At 48.8% G+C, this 17,333-nt stretch overlaps 1 long non-coding RNA gene across 2 annotated transcripts; it reads left to right on the forward strand.

The window, feature by feature from the left end:
- Window positions 1-2,359: 2,359 nt before the first annotated feature.
- Window positions 2,360-16,514, forward strand: LOC139829524 (uncharacterized). Of its 2 annotated transcripts, XR_011742033.1 has the most exons (4): window positions 2,360-2,547; window positions 7,546-7,618; window positions 13,375-13,531; window positions 16,275-16,514. It is a non-coding gene; the product is annotated as an uncharacterized lncRNA (long non-coding RNA). The 2 variants fall into 2 exon arrangements; XR_011742032.1 differs by lacking the exons at window positions 13,375-13,531; window positions 16,275-16,514 and adding an exon at window positions 9,097-9,515.
- Window positions 16,515-17,333: the final 819 nt, after the last annotated feature.

The raw sequence follows: 17,333 nt of genomic DNA on the forward strand, positions 1-17,333 counted from the left end.
TGTATCTACATATGACACGACCGCATCTCTGGCTGCTGGAAGATACACTCTGTCACTTTTTGCTGGCGAGTTTTTTTGATGTGTTTAAGACAGCAAACATTTGTGGGCAGATTTTGAAATGCAGGCAATGAACGCCCACAAAACCCAACCTCTCTGAAACTTTCTCTTTGTAGGAAACATCCTGATGTTAACATTTTTCGTGTATAAGTTCTTGTTTTTGTAACGAGCAGCCATGGGATATTAATTTGAATCAGGCATTTGATATCCATATATACATACTACTCTATATTTCCCAACTCATTCGGTAAATTCACCATTAGCCATATCATGCACTCAGTCAGAAAAGTCTACTAGAACTGCATGGAAAATTAAAGTCACTTTTGCCTGGCTCAGAAAGCAAAATCTCCCGAGCTGCCAACATCTGCTTTCATCTCGCTGCTTCTGGAAGTGCTGGGGGACGCGGGGAAAGGCAGAGGGAGGACGAGTGTGTGATGTGGAGCAATCACGCTGATGGACACAGAAAGAAACTCTTTTAAAGTAATTCAGCCTGAGTTCATCCTCAGTGCCCAGGTGAGACTGAGTCATCCTCCCGGTGCAACACCCAGCGCGGAGCGTGGGGTGCGCGGTCAGAGCAGGGTCAGGCAATTGCAAACAACAGCGTTAGCAGCTTTTTAGCAGCTCTTGCCCCTTTTCCTTGGGCGAGCAACGGGTGAAGGATGGCAGCAATATGAAGCACACAGTTCCAGTCGTTTTATATCATCTGGATTCACCCCCGGGCATGTTCTAGCTCTGTGCCACAGCCGGGTTCCTCGGCGTGGTGGCTTCTCTACCAAGTCCATGCCCTCTTTGCTCGCCTTCTGTTTCCCCATCACAATGTCTTGTCTGGCTGATTTTGTGCTCAGAAGCAATGCTGCTGGTTTAAATGCTGGCAGCTGGCAATATTTTCCCTTGGAGTCAAACAGCAAAGCGTCTGGTCTCCCAAGCCAGCCTGGGAAGGTTGGCTTTGCTGGTCCAAACACAAATAATTCTGGCAGGGCATGCTCGCTGTGAGAGTTTGCAGTTGAGCTCACTCATTTCCTCAGTGCAAAGGAAATAAAAGGGATTTTCAGTGGATGAGGATTGCTTAAGCAGAATAGACCCCAAGTTCTCAAATGTTCTGCAAAATCATGAGGCGCTTCTGATGTCACTGTGGGATCAGGAGCCACTCCACCATTGTCAGGGACATGCCAGTGTCACTAAACTACTGGCACCGTCTGGCCCCCGTCCTTATTTATATGGCTTCAACATTTGCGAAGGCTTGGAGTCATTCATTTCCTGAGTGGCTCCCTTTAGTGGAAAACATGATGTTTTGGGAAAGACACCAGGCCAAGCTGGGCATAAAACTGTTCAAGTCGTTTAGCCAGGTGAAGCAATGTTATCTTCACATCCTGTTTTTGGAAAAGGTTTCGGGATTAGGGCAGGTGCCCACATCCTGTTTCGTTGGGAGCTGAATGTTTAACTCCCTTAGACTTCATCGGAAAGCCTGGTTTAACCCCACTCTTCCATTCAGATGTGTCCCTTGGTCTCACAGAAGCCAACAGGACTTCTGCACATCGCTTAAAGTTTGACTGTTGCTTGCATGAGTGGCTGAATCAAAATCCAAACAATCAGCAGCAGTTCTTGGGTCAAAAGTAGCTCTGCTTTTAATGGTATTTGCCTTCACACCAACACTTGTGAATGTGTAGAACTCAAAGCACTTTGCAAAGACCTTGGCATCGCCGTTGACTTCTCGTAGGTGGGAAAAATGAATTGCAAAGAGTCACCTGAAATGATCCAGCCATGTGATGGGAAAGGACGTGACAATGTCCTAGCCCAGGGCTCTGTCTCCTGAGGGCACTTGGGTGTCTGGAGAGGTCAGGGTACCCATGGTGGGCCTGACAGCAGATGTGCACCTTCCGACTCCATTTCTGATCCAGGCAATATCAGTATGCTGGCAGTTTCCATGCAGGCAGCTGTGGAAGGAAGCAAGAGGAGGTCTCTGAAATGAATGTGTTCGCATGTTAGGGTAATTCTCCCTCTGTACTGTGTTGACTACCAAAGCGGGGGCCCTTCTGCTGGTTCTTGGGGGAGGGAGGAGAATTGAGCCTGAAATATGTATTTAACCTGATCTCAGCACAGCTCTTGCCTCTCAGACTGTTTTAAAAATAATATTTTTCTCCTTTTTTTATCCTTTTCTTTGTGTTGGGAAAGCTGCCAGAGGAGGACTGAGCAGTTTCTGTGTGCATGGATCCAGCTCATTTCCAGGCAGGAGCCAGACAGGGACCAGGGAATAAGCCCCATGTACCAGTCATGCAAATATTTCACAACCCAACCCCAGACCAATTTCCAAGTCCCAGCCTCATGTTTGCACTTCAGCTCTGGAAAGAGGGGCTTTGTTCTTGTTGGGAGATCTGATCCACCTGGGTATCTGGAAGAGCTGCTCGAGATCCATTTCCAAGAGAAAGGCTATGTCCGAAACGGTGTAAATCAGGAACACAACTATTGAACAAGGAGCGAAAGAGCCAGGAGGTAAGGTTTAAAACAAAACCTTAATTTACTGCATCCTTTTTCTTTTCCCTGCTGAGAATGGAGGCAGCACACACAGAAGCCTGTGTTGCTTTTACTGAGGATCACTTACAAATCCTCAGTTTCTAAAGAACTAACCTTAAATCTTTCCCCATTTTGGCACCTCGCCCCTTTTGCGCAGCCACTTGGGCAAATTTCACCTGCTCTGACCAGTGGGTTCCTGTGATGGTATATTATTTTCTTTTTTTTTTCTGAGTATATTCATTTTGAAATCTGCTTCTTTAATGCAAGACCTTCTTGCTGCTCTGAAACAAAACAGGGCCATCGCTTCCCTGGCTTGGGCTGGCTTGGCCCTGGCTCTACAGATGGGATTATTGCTCTCTTGGCAGGAGTCACGCAGAAGTAGGTTTTGCAGATTTCAGAGTGAAGTTAGTTCTTGGCATTGCTGGGGCGTTGCTTGTGTCCAAATATTTCTAAGCCCTTCACGATCATTTAGGTCAACCATTGCACGTTGTGTTGTAGATCTGAACACGGGATTGAAAAAGGCCACAAAACCTCTTAGGATTCAGTGGTAGACCTGATGCCATGAGCAAAGTTCAGACCCGTTTCTGGGCTGTGAGTGGGTTACAAACAGGAGACAGATATCCCAATTCTGATTTATACCTGAGGTCATCCCAATGCCAGATACATTACAGGCAGGTGGAAAGGGGACCCAGTAGCAAGGTGGGTGATTGAATGATCAAAATGTGGGGGCTGAAGCTGAAACAGGCAGGCGTTTTCTGGGAACAGACTGCTTTGGGTTTCCATCAGGAGATGCCACGCTTCAGAGCCTGTCCTTGGAGCGTGGCACCAGCCCGAGCGAGCCTTGGCCGTGGCTGAGAGCATCCTCCTGCTCCATCGCTCCTGCACGCACACGGATGAGCTGGAAACCTCCAGCACAGCAGGAGATGTGGGCGGCACGGCCGTGAAATGCCTCAACGCAGACATCTGCTAAAGACCGTGCGTGACAAAATCTCCCACCAATACAAACTGGCCTGCGAAGAAACAGAAAATAGAAATAGAAAGATGTCTTGTGACTCAAGATGTGTGCGTTCGCTAAAGCTGCCGAGCTGCAGTGACTGGACTCAGTCTGTGAGTCTGTATTTCTGCACTCACAGGAGAAAAAGCCTTTAACGGCAGCAGGTGGGAGATGTTTCTCCGTTCACCACTGGGTTTTTTGATGCTCATGTATGGCCTCCCTGTGGGAGCTCTGGTTTGGTATTACAGTCATAATCGTGATGCAGAGTAGCACTAATGAGGGCTCTCATGGTTTATCCATGTGTGCCAGATCTCCTAATTTCCTCAAGGGTCCTGAGGCAATTGGTGCTCATCTTCTGTCTCTAATCTCTCTGGAGTCCTGATTCTGTGGACATTTCAATTATAATCACAATACTTAGTAAAAAGGCCTTGTGGCATCCCTAGTTATGAATAAACCTGATCCCTCTGGGAAGGCTAAATCCAGAATTTCAGAAGTAAGGTCTTGAGGACGAGGGCTTGGAAAAGAGAAGAAAATATCCCTGTCCTGTGGGAAAGGCTGAGGCAGGGCAGTCTCTCTCTCTTGATAAAAATCGCAGTCCTGGGAATTCTTTTTCTGAAGGGAAAATTCAACATTTCCTTTGCTTCAGCCTTATCAAAACATCTTGCTTTGACATAGCACGACAGCCTGGGACCATGACAGTCAGATCAATATGCTTCCAAGCCATCGAAAGCAAAGTGTGATCTTTTCCAGCTCCAAATTAAGAGGTTAGTCCTTCCCCACAACGTGTTTTTGTGTTGCTATAGGAAGCTGAACAGCCGTGCTGGCAGGACTTTCAATCAACAGATCTGCCACCTGCAAACGTCCCCGGGAACACTCACTGAACAGTTCTCGCTCATTTACCTGTGTCTTCGCAGACGAGGCTGTCCTCACATCCAAATTAGAGAGACCACAGGGAGCTGGGGATTTCCTTACACTCGGATCCCCTGTTAATTGTTTCTGGGAGGATTTTGGTCTTTGCTCAGCCTCTAAGCCAAACCTGTTCTGCTTCCCCGGGCTTGCAGCTTCCTCCAAACCCATTACAAAGAGCCATTGTGGGTCCTGCCCGTGGCTCCCAGCTCCCGGCAGCCAGCACAGTCATCGTCGGAAGAGGCGCCTCTTGCCCACTTAGCTGGGAGATAAAGGCTGATTTGTCTTGAGTGGGAGGAAAGCATCGAGTGTGCCGCTGCCAGGTTTCGTGGTACGCGGTCGCCTGATTTCACTGCTGCTGGGCTGGGTAGGCGAGTTTGCAGAGCTCCCCGGGATGCGGTGGGGTGCAGAGTGGGGACCCCCCCGCTACCTTCTCCCCACCTCCCTGCTGTTCTCCCCCCAAAGCTGCTGCATTTTGAACTGGGATCAATGGGATGTGCTGCAGCCGCTGAGCCTGTGCTCTCCAGCGTGAGGGCAGCCCCCTTGGGGTTCAGTGGATCAGGTCCCAGTGAATACAGAGGAAAGAATTCCTCCTCCTCACCCTGCCTCACCTGGGGATGAAAACCCAGGACCCCCTCCCTCCCTCCGAGCTCTGTTTCTGTTTTTGTTTTCTTGCCTCCCCCAGCTCTCTCCATCCCAGCCCTCCTGGGCTGTTTTTCCCGCAGCGCGATGCTGTGAGTGGGTTCAGAAACAGCCCCTCCAGCTGGGCAAGCCCCGACGGCTCCAGCCTCCCTGGGTTTGCCTGTGGGCTTGGGCTGTGGGATGGGCACGAGCACCACAGAGCCAAAAAATGCAGTGGGGGTTGCTCTGAGTGGGTCCTTTTCTATCAGTCCTGGGTTCAACAGGGAGAAAACAGCTGGTTGCAAATAATTTTTTTTGCATACTTTATAGAGTGGCTTTTGCTGCCGGTACTCAACCCAGTGTGACCTGCCTGGCATCATCTGTTAAGTGGACCAGTTAACCCAGTCCCTTTGCCCCTCTGGGCCTGGTGGGAATCAGCTGCCAGACATGGGTCCATTTTTGGCCTTGGTGATTGAGGCTTTGTGTCCTTCTCCTTCCACTGGAGGAGGATGCTTGTGCATGACTGGGTACCAAACCTCACCAGGCAGCCCAGCAGCCTCCAGTGTCACAGGGCAGAGGTGGGTCAGGGTGGTCTGGGTACTGGGGACACAGTGCTCCCATGCCAGGAGACATCAGATTTCATCCCCAGCATCTCAATCACCTTTTTCATGCCTGCCATCGGCTCAGCTAGGCTGGGGGCATGGGAAAGGAAGGAAAACCAAGAAAGCTTAAGCGTAGATTCTAATGCATCACTGGACTGCTCATGTCTGGCTAATGGCTCTGCAAGTGACCTGACCCAGCCTATCCTGCGTGACACAAGGCCACTTTGACACAGAGTTAGGCCAATCCTCACTCTCTGCTCTGGCTGTGTGGTAGACACTAATCAAAAATATATGCTTCCAGGGCGATATGGCAGACGTTGCACTCCTGACATATTATTGCATGCCTCCAGTGCTGCTGTAATGCTGGAGGTTTGGAGGCCAAGTGACTGTAACCAGCTGAGCAGACTAATAACCCTGCAGAAATGCGCTGCCTGCAGTGTTGTTTTCCTGCCTTACCAATGCAAAACTCAGAGGAAAGATGCAAGGCAGAATGACAGAACCTTCCTCCAGCCCCCAAATCCCACTTACAGATGGCTACCATCCATGTCGTGGTCCCTGCCTGCCCCATCACTGGGCTGGGTGCTGAGCAGAGGGGACAATTTCAGCAAGAGCTAAATTGCAACTGGGCAAAAAAGGTTCCAGGGGGATATGGAGCATGGGAGTAGGAGCTGCGGTGGGCGAGGTGCCCAGCTGAGCTTCTGGGGCTGTGTGGGGGCAGATGCTCAGCATCTCAGGGTGTGTTAGTGGTGGCTCAGCACCGCGTTGACCACAGCTGCAGGTCCCGGCGTGAAGCCAGGGCTGGCTCAAGCCAGCAGAGAGTATCTGCTTGCAAAATACCTGGAGAACACACCCAAGAGAGAAACTAGAGCAGCCATGCACCCAGCCCTGCATGCCGCTGCACCGTGGAGCTTTTCAGAGAGACACCCGTGTCCAGTGCATGAGAGCCCTTTCACCACCCTGGTCATGTAAGTCTGTCCTCCCTGGACATCTCTCCTTCCTGGACGTCTGTCCTTGTTTGATTCTCTGGCTGCTTAAAGCACTCCATGGTGCCCTTTGCTCGCTGAAAGCGTAGCACCGGACTTCACCCCAGGGACACTGCTGCCAGCAAGATGATGCAAACCGTGGCTTGTGCAAACAGCCAGAGCCACGGACCTTGGTGTGTGTCCCTTCCCGTGCGGCTCACGAACCAGGCCGGTCACCTCCAACCTGCCCAGTGCCACTGACACCATCATCACATCTTGGGAAGACATCATCAGGCTGCAGCTCATAATTGGATTGTGGCTAATGTGGAACAGTCCCTCGAATAGTTTCCTGATGTTGAGTTGCTCCTGGCAGAGTTCAGAGGGAGAGAAAGCTCCAGGGCTGGTGGGGGATCTGGAGCTCATTTCAAAAGGGCACTATCGGGTCCTTTCGGTCGAAAAATTGAAGGTAGCTTTCATACCATCAATCCTCGATGGGGAGAAACCCCACATTATAATGCCATGCAGAGCTGCAGCAAACTCCTTTCAGTCCTGGTGGGCTGAAACAGAAAAAAAGAAGACAATGTGGATCCTCCAAATAAACAGTGCACATGTGCTGCCATACTGAGGGACCATGTGTCTCTGATTTACATGCAGTCTGGGAAGTGCCACATCCGCCTTATGTTTGGAATATTTTAGCCCTCCAGGGCCTGAATTTAACCCCTGCCCTCTCCCACCTCCTGCAGCATCACTGATCTTGCTCTCAGCCTAAGTTCCCGAGAATTCGATGCCAACTCCAGTGCACCTGGACACTGGGAGACATTGCAGTTTATTGACTAACCCAGAGAGCTGCAACGTGTGCAGATCATTTAAGAGCCGTTTCTTCTTCTTTCAGCATAGAGGCCGGCAAGTATAACCCCCTGGTCGATGGGCCATGGAAGGATACGGCACAGGAGGGGGAAGTAAAGGTAGATATTTCTAGTGATTGTTCTGTGCTTTTCCTCTGTGTGCTTCCAGAAAGGAGTCCAGCCTGAAAAAGGATGTCAAGACAGGAAGGATATTGAGTTGGCTTAGGCTCTGTCATACAAATAGCTTGAGTGACCTTTCTCTCGCAAAACACCAACTATCATAGTATGGATTTGTTCCAAAGCGTTGTCAGCTCTGGAAGAGCACGGCCATTTCACAAGCAGGAGATGCAGAGATGGATAGACAAATAAATAGATAAATAGACAGATAGATAGATGGTGTGTGGGGTAGAGAGAAAAATAGAGACAGACAAATGCATTCTTCACAAAACGTTGTTTTCGCTGCCCTCATTTATAACGTAGGGTTTGACGCCTTTGGAAGGGGACTTCATGTATCTTCACACCATTCCTGAGTGTGGCAGTGTTTGCACAATGTTAAGGTCTCAGGCCTGGCCGTGTACTCCTTCCCCTCAAGCGTAGCTCCCACCTGGATGGGGAAACTGAGGCACATGGCAGCAAAGTAACTTCTAAAGGCCCCATGACATGCAGGAAACAAAGCCAGGCATGGCAGACACAGGAGCCCGGTTCTCCCTCCTCCCTCCTCACCATCATCCCTTGCTGTGTTGCCCGTTACGATCCTTGTCACACTTCCAGGAAGATGTCACCTTCTCTAAAGGCTGTGAACACGCACCTATTGGAGTCTGTGTGCGCGCATGAGTCACCCAGTGCAGGAGGAGCAGAGCCAAGAGGTGGGAGCTGGGCACTTTCCAGGAAAAGCTGGGCTGAAACCACAGAAGCCATTTCCTTGCAGACTCAAGCCATTATCCCCTTGCCAGAAATGACTGCTTTGCACATGGCGAGCCCTCCTGAGGTCGAGATTTGCTCCCGCATGTCCTCACCGCAGAGATGCTGCTTGCCCACCCTCTAGGCTGCTCCCACCAGTGAGTCCTGGCAGTAGGACGACCATGGGGCCACCATGGCCTCATTGCTCCTTTCACTCCTACAGCTTCCCTGGATAAACCACCCCTCTCTGCATTGCTGCCCTCAGCTTCTCAGTCAGTTTTAACCCAAACCAGACACCAACCACTAAGAAAAATCCCTTTGCCCCGTTTGGAGAGGAGCAAAACCTCTCCTGTGGGCTGCAGCCCCTCTGGCTTCAAGGCAAAAAATCCACAGCTCCAGCCTCTTCCCACTAAAGATCAAGCACGCTTGGCTTCAAGTGCAAATTTTAGGATGTTAGCCTATCTTCTGGATTTAATTAGTCCCCAAAACATTGCAAAATTAGTAAAAAAATCGTATTGGAAGAAGATGGCTTGAGGTCGAATAGAGAGAGGCTGTTTTGTTTCCTTGCAGCTGAGGCTGCAGGACTGCAAATGTTAATGTAATTTACCCATTCCTCATGTCCAGGAGAGGCAAAAATAAAGGGAAAAAAAGCCCAGCCCAACTCGTGGGACACCATTACATTGCTTTGCTTTTCCTAGGTGGGACCATATCTACAGGCTCAACCGGGCAGCAGAAAAATCCAATCCAAGAAGTAGCCACGTTACCCTGAGCTTGGCTACTGATGGGTAACAAAGATTGTCAGAAACATTCTGAAAGTGCTAAAACTCAAGGACTATTTCTTAGCTGCATCTCCCTCGCCCAGCTCTGTTTTCAATGCGAAGATTGTCTTTGTTTGCAGGGAGACCGACAGCAGCGTGTGCACACCATAAACATCGAATGGAAGAGACACTTCTAATGTAATTATAATTTAAGCATAAAATATGTCACTTCTGTAGGATTTTGTTGTCTGGTGCGTAATTACTTTATGGCACCATAAAAATATATTACATTATGATGCCTTGCTGTGCTTTGCTCAAATAATTTATAGCGCAGTAATAGCGTGGAACAATATTCCAGACCATTGTATCCAATCTAACGTAGAAATAAAAATTGTGGAAAATAATGATCTTGGTTAAACGCTCATTTAATTATTTTCCAGTCTTGGCTGAGTTCTTTTATCCCAGTTTCATTCCCACATCCTCACCAGATTATATTCAAAATATCTGGAGGGAGACTTTTTAAAGCTCAAAGAAAATACAGCTACGTACGGATTTCTTTTTCATATGCTGCCATTTCCAAACAGTTGGGAAGACGAAGCATTTACTGCATGTTGACTGGAATGGAAACAAGTTCCAAAACTTCTCCCCAAGCAATGTGTTGGAAACCTTTTCATTTCAAGCCCACGGAAACATTTTGCCAGCTTAAAAAACAAAACAAAACAACACGAACCCCCTTCCTTCTGCTTTTGGGGCTCTTAACATTGATGCCCTTGGAACAAAACTTCAGTGACTTTTGAAGCAATAAATTGTTTCAAAAAACCCAACCCCCTTTTTGTCTTGAAAAGAGGGAAGTGAAACCTTTCTCTTTTTCGCCTCAGCATCCTTCCCCCACCGCTTGGACCACAAGAGGCACAACATTTCCCACCTGCCCACCCGCATTCCTTCCCTGAGCTTTTTGGGGCATTCATGCAGATTCGCCCTGAATCTGCGGGGGGATGAGCCCCTTGAACACGAGCAGCTCACCTGTGCTAAGACCATTCTTTTAATATTTCAGTGTTATATTTAGCAAGCGAACTACAGGCGGAATGGGGAGGAGATGCCAGGCTGGAGAGCTCCAAATAAAGCAGAGGTTAAAGCTGAATTTCCAGCTCACTGAGGATGGGGAAGACCCAATGATATTGTAGGTGAGGGATGGGGCAGTTTGGGGCTGGATGCTCAGGGCTGCTCCGTGGTGAAGGAACCCAAACCATGCAGCTGCCCAAAGCTGCTCCAGTGGGTGATGAGCATCCCTGGAGAGGAGCAAAGGCACGTGGATGTGCCCACCTCCCCCCAGCAGAATCTCCCCGCCGAGGTCCCTCCTCTGCCTCCTCCATCCTCTTCCTCCCACGGCTGCAGCAGGAGCTGGGACAAGGATCTAAAAATAGTGGTGGGCCCTGTATATGCATCTTCAGCAAAGAGACCCATAAATGCAGGCAGGACTGAAAATCAATTCTTTAAAGCTGAAATCAATAACAATAACTAATATTAATAGTGATTATCCTTTCTTTATTGCACTTTGCAGTTGGAAATGAATTGTTTTTAAGGATTAGCGGCAGCTGAACTCTGTAATGCAATGTAAGACTGAAGATTTACTATGAAAACACAGCTTATGAGGAAAGACCCATTACCGCTGATGGAATACACTTTGGAAATAGCCCCGGCGACGGCTGCTGCTGAGCACACGGAGCCTCAGAACCTGAAGTCAGCAGCGGGTTGAGATTTCTGGCAGGAGACAGGGATTTTTGGTCTCTAACCCTGTCTGGTTTTCTCGCAGTCTGACTTTTTAGTTCCCAGACATCCCAAATGCATTTTCATTTTTTGGTATCTTTTATCTGAAACAGCTTCAGACATGCAAAACTTGGGGTGGGAGAGAGGGGAGGAAGAAAGGGAAGTAGGTTAAACCTGTCATATATATATATATATGAGTCAGCCGTACATAGATGAGGCAGCAGTGTCTAGAGAGATCTGCTGTGTGTCAGAGTTTCCAAAAAGCAGCGTATTAGGTGTACGCAGAGCACTTTAGGAAAGTCTGGTCTCGAGCATCCCCATGGGAGTCCCAAGGCACTGAAGCGCTTCTGCAAACCGCCTGCTCTGACAATCTGGGTTCGTTCTGCGCAAAACTCCTCCCGTAGAGCAGAGGCAGCACAGCTGGAGAAATGGGGCTCCATTCTCACACCTCTGCTCCTGGGCCAGCCCTAACCCCCCTATTCGCTTCTATTCGCATCTCCAGAAAGTGGATGATACTTCAGCCATTGAGAATCTATTTTGATTTATTTAAATCCCCGTACCTGAAGGCCAGGAGCTCTTTTCAGCTTTAGATGGTGTTCATTGAGCACCAGGGATGAAGTGCAGCACCCTGCCTGTGCGGAGGCTCCTGGCAAAGTGACCCATCAATGGCACATCCATCATCCCAGCCTGCAGAAGGTCTTGTTGGTGGATGATTCCACCTGTCTCATTGACATTTGGCTGTGTTTTCCCAAAGGGGTATCTGTACTTGTTAAATATGGACCCCTAAAAGGTTCCTAGAACTACTTTGCTCCATGCATAGCATTTTCTCAACCGCAATTTTCAGTGAGGTTGACATGGAAATTCAGAAAAATACAGTGGGTAAAATCCTGCCCCTGTTTGAATTAATGGCAAAGCTCTTGTTGAGCTCAGGTAAGATGGGATTTTACTGCTTCTGGTTGGCATCTCTTCCCCCAGCACACAGGATCCCGAGGCCGTTCGTGTGCAGAGCTCCTGGACCTTTGATTCTGGGTTGTTTACTCAGCTTTCTTTTTAACACTATGAAGTTTTTTACTATTAGCTAAATAGTAAAGACAGGCAGAATGAAAGCCTTTTGCAAACAGCAATAGATCAGTGGCAGCCGGCATGAGCAGACTGATTGTATCGCATTATTGATCTCTGTTAAAGGGGATTGACATTTTTCACCTGGGAAGGTTCTTTTATTTTTATTGAAAAAATGGCCTTTTCTCCGGAAATAAAATTGGACTCTTGCCTCCATTTTTCTCTGCCATTTCAATTCATAGTTGCCTTCCAATTTTATAAAGGTTTCCATCATATTTATCCTAACAATTTGGAAAATCTGGGTTTCAATCCGAAAACACACCTTTTAATGGACACTACATTCTGGTAACCGGAGCAATAACCATATCCAAAATGAAGATAACTTGGATGGCTTAACGTTTTCCCCAAAGCTGTTTTTCTTGCCTTACTTGTGTCTTAACTCTCCTTTCCATGGAGTCCCTTCAGCCACCTCAGGAACAGAAGCACTGGGAGCTTTCCCAGTTGGGTTGAGCAGCACTGGGGCTCCCTCATGTTGGTGCCAGCCTGGGAAGATCTATTGGTGTTCCACTGAGCCCAGCATGTGGTGCGCAGATGTCTCCAGACTGGCTCGGCTTTGAACTTGCTCGAACAATTCAATGTTTTTCAGTTGTGCATCACTGCTGTTTTCCTCCGACTCATCTTCTGGGGGCGGGGGTCTGGAAAGAAGCTTCTTTTTCCCAGCTCAGAGAAAACAGCCCTCCCTGGACTTCAGGAAAGGAAGCTGGTGGCTGTGTGTACTGACCACCTTGGAAAAGACCTGGAAAGATGCTGCCCTGCTCCTTGGGATGGCAGCAGCAGCGGGAAGGCTGGAGATGCATCGTTCTTGAGGGAACTGAGAATCCAGGTGGGAGGGAAGACTTGTTCCCACCTGGGGTGGGGATGGACGCCAGGAGATGCACCAAGCAGTGCAGATCTATGGGACCATCCCCTTCCAGCACAGCGTCTGCTGGGTAGCGGCTCGTTAAGATGCCCCTGGACACATCCTGCTTTCCCAATGAGCATGTTTTGTAGCAGCAAATGAGTCCTGGCAAGGGGCAGGAAGACACGATCAACTCCCTTCCAGCACACACAGGTCCAGGCACCTTCCAGATCTCAACTCCCAGCCACCTGGGCTATTAATTCCCATCTGTCAGAGTGGGAAATACCGGCAGGAACCACAGCCAGTGCTTTTTAACCTGAGATTTTTAACCACATGTACCCTGGGGGGGTGTCTGCCCTCCCGAAGAGACATGGTCGTGTGAGATTTGGGGGGCACAACAGGCAACGAAGCCCACTGCTGCACATACACACATGAACTTCGGTCTTAGAAAGGAAATGGTTAGTGACTTTTTTATTTATTCTTCTATTTTACAGGTCTGAGTCTTCCACCTGTGCTTCCAGCTACCTGCTGCATATCACTGTGTTTGCCCCACTGTCAAACAGCGCAGGGGGGAGCAAAAGGGAACAAGACATGGGGGATGGAGAGACACAAGGGAGCAACAAGATAACGTGGGGATTGATCTGTCCAAAGGTTAAGAAGCTGAACTTATTTAACTCCTGTTAGTTTATTTATTGTCTCTGAGTTCTATCTGTGACTGAGACTGAGCAGATTAGCGCGGGATTGCTGGGCAGATTTAGAAAGGTTCAGTGTTTTTCTAGCTCAATATGCAAGAGCGCATGTGTCTGTGTTCGTGCACGTGTGCCTTACTCTCACTTTTCAGCGAGCAGTCCCTTTCGTGATCCTCTTATGGGTGAATATAAGTGCTCAACTATACAATTAGAGACAGAGGAGAGAAACAATTTCCTTGCTCACCAGATTCCTTGCTCATCAGAAGCTAAATTTATGCGGGGTACAATACATGCTGTTTATTATTCCATGAAGGCAGTGGGTAATAATTCCTCTGTCCCCAGAAACAGGGACACTCACTGCAGTAAAAAAAAATATATATATATATATGTATATCTATATCTAAAACTCCTCCCACTGGTGATAAACATATGCGTCACGCAAGATTCATAGAAGCTGGCGCTGGTAAGTACTGGATGTGGATGAGTAATGTTTATTATGGCTCTCTTGGCTACTGGGCACTCTCGGTAGCAGAAGCTGCAGAAGGAAGGGGCAGCCCAGGGGGAAGGACTGGGGCTGGTCTTGGTGCTTCTCGCAAAGCCCCGCTCAGGCAATGGGAGCAGAGCCCAGGCTGGGACCGGCTGGAGACACTGGGGAGAGGGGCTGGATGTCACCGAGGAGCGAGGTGCATTAGTCAGATGGCTTGGCTAATATCTCCTATTACATCAGTTTCTTTTCTGTCTCTGTAAAAGAGCCACAAAAAAACAGTGAGTAATTTTCTGCGGAATATTCGTCTTTAAAAAGCCAGGCCCAGTGCTTCGGTGCTTCCAGCACATTGGTTTTCTCCCTTTGACTTTGAGAGGGTGTCCCGTGTGTAAAACCAACAGGAAAAACTCTAACTGGGGACAGGGCACAGGAGAACGTGTCCCGGGCTGGGATGAGCAGGTTCCCGAAGGCGCTGGGGCTGCTGCAGTCAGGTTAATGCACGGACCTGAGCTGCTCTTTACTATGGACACAACCCCCTTCCTACTGAATGAGCAACTGCAGTTGTTTAGTGATCATCTTTGTCTCCTTGTAAAGGGGGGTTTAAGGATCCCTTCTGCCTTGTGCTTGACCCTCTCTCCATCCTCATGGTATTTGATGATTTATCCCCTCGTTGGGGGTAGAGGGTATTTTTCACAGCAAACCTGCATCATTTCTAGTGGAGAAAATACAGTCAGTGAAAACCAGGTGCCCTGGTCACATCTTGGGTGGTGGATGGTGTCTTTTTTTAACCCCAGGCTCACATTCCAGGTATCTATTTATGCTACTTACGGAAATCAGATGGAACCTACCCCTGTTTTGGGACATAGAATCATGGAACAGTTTGGGTTGAAGGGACCTTCAAAGCTCATCCAGTGCCACCCCTGCCATGAGCAGGGACATCTTCACCAGCTCAGGTTGCTCAGAGCCCCGTCCAGCCTGGCCTGGGATGTCTCCAGGGATGGGGCATCCACCACCTCTCTGGCCAACCTAGGCCAGGCTCTCACCACCCTCACTGTTAAAGATTTCTTCCTCATGTCTAGAAATCAATGATGCCAGAATCCAGGAGGCACCGGGCAGGCACTGGTCCAGCAACAGCCCCAAAACTGTGTTTACAGCAAGAATGGAAATATGTCTCATAGCAGCTCCAGCCAGCACAAAGGCAGCAGTGTGATGGACACAGTGTAGTTGAATTTCAACTTGAAAAACAGTCCAAACCACAGCGCTGGAGCCAGGTACGAAGCTCTCTGGAAAGATCTCTTTGCCTCCTCCTAGCACGGTGCCACCAGCTTTACTGCAAACACAGAGGGAGAGGTACCTTTTATAGATATTAAAAAGTCACCAGCCATTTATTTTATTTATGGAGGAGACAGATAATTGACAGGTGGCTGTCTAAAAGAGATGAAGCCCTCCAGCTAAACACCGCAGCTCCAGCAAGGGTACGAATGACAGAGAAATGGCTCCAGAGGTGATAGACTTGTTACTTTTAACACTGCGAGATATATAAGAGAACAGGGTTGAATCACAGTTCAGAACAATCATACCTAACCACTGAACTAAATAAAACCGATGATTTCATACCAGTGTCTACAGCAGCCTCCGACTGAGCTTGAATTAATGAGTGTGTTGTTGCCTCCCAAAGGGTCTTGCAAGCCTGAGGACTTCAGGTTCTTTTTGTAGGGCTGGAATGTGCCCCAGCCTGGGACCAGGAGCGGGCTGGGGGGTCAACACTGTGCCGCCCAGTGATGCTAAACAGCAGTGACATTTGCCCTCCGGCAAAACAAACTTTGCTGAGCGCTGGGGAGGCAAGCGGAGAGCAGAGAGCTGTACTGGGACCAGTATGCTGGGTTGGCTGGTTCTCTCATGTCACACAAGCTGCAAATACCAATCTTTCATCGATTGTCTTTTCTCTTTTTGAACCAGCCTGCCTGGCACTTTGAAGCTGACAAATGTCTTCCAGGCCTGGCCCTCCTGCCCCTCAATGGATCTTTCCCTATGTTGGGGATATTCAGTATTATCTCCTCCTGACTACCATAAACAAAAATGGGAGCTTAAATATTAACCCCCACCCATCACACCACTATAACATCTTGCTACATGAGAAATTTCCTTGTTTTCCTTAATCAACCTCAAACTTTTTGTCTTTCTTTTTTCAAATGTTTACTCGCGTTTTCCCCTCCTGCAGGGCAGAGGAACATTTACGATGTAAAATTACAGCGGCTGTTACTCGGAAGTGCTGCACGCCATGGTGATTCAGCATCAGACTGGGACCGAGGGAACAACTAGAGCCTGTTAGCCGGATCCCTCCGCTTTCACACCTCCACGTGGCTTTGCAGCAAATCAAAACGCAACAAATGGCTTTGCATCATTTCTTCAAGGAGTCCTGGGCCTTGTACGTTATCTTGAGGGCAGGGTATGTGCTATAATAAAAGACGGCTTTATTGCCAGCTGCAACAAAGCCAAGGATTCAGACGCGTATCGCCTTGTGGGTTCATTGTAAACTCCCTTTTATGGCCCTTCCAGTTTATTGCTCATGGAGATTTACAGTGGGAAGAAGGGGCCGTGTGCTGTAATTAATACTGTTATTAGGCTGGGTGGGTTCGATGCAACAAGCAGCGTGGCGGCATTGCCGCCAACCTTGGTATTTGCCCTTTGTTATCCAGCCCTGCCAATGAGATGGGGACTGGCTGGCTTTGGTGTGGCAGGGCTGGCGTTACCAGTGCTGTGTTGGGAGGTAACTGGACCGAAGTCCTTCCCCATTCAGAGGGACCCGCTGTGGGTTTGGCCACCTTGGAGTGAACATTGTGAGACACCACGTCAGCTTTTCTTGCCAGGCTGAGGACATTAATTTCTTCTCCACATGGTTTTCCCCCAAAAGCAAACAGTATTTTCTTCAGGTGCAGTGGAAGGAGATGGATTATTTTCAATGGTTTCAGGTATTCCTGGGCACAGGAATGAGTTAAAAGCTGGACACGCAGAAGTCACCAGCCAGCCCTGTGGTCCCCTTTGAGAGGAGTCTGTTTTAGCACACTCAGCCTATGGTGACAGGGGACAAACATGACAGATAGAGGCAGAGCACTGGACACAGCAGTGAGGACTGTACCAAAAATATCCCATCCTGCCTGCTTGGATGCTTTCTGCTGAACTGAGGCTGTTAATAAAAAGTGATTGTTGCTTCTTGTCCATCTCCGGACTTCCGAGCCAAACTCCAGCCCTGTCACCACTGGGGACACTGGAAGTGGCT

This window comes from Patagioenas fasciata, chromosome 20 (assembly GCF_037038585.1).
Source record: "Patagioenas fasciata isolate bPatFas1 chromosome 20, bPatFas1.hap1, whole genome shotgun sequence".
NCBI lineage: Eukaryota > Metazoa > Chordata > Aves > Columbiformes > Columbidae > Patagioenas > Patagioenas fasciata.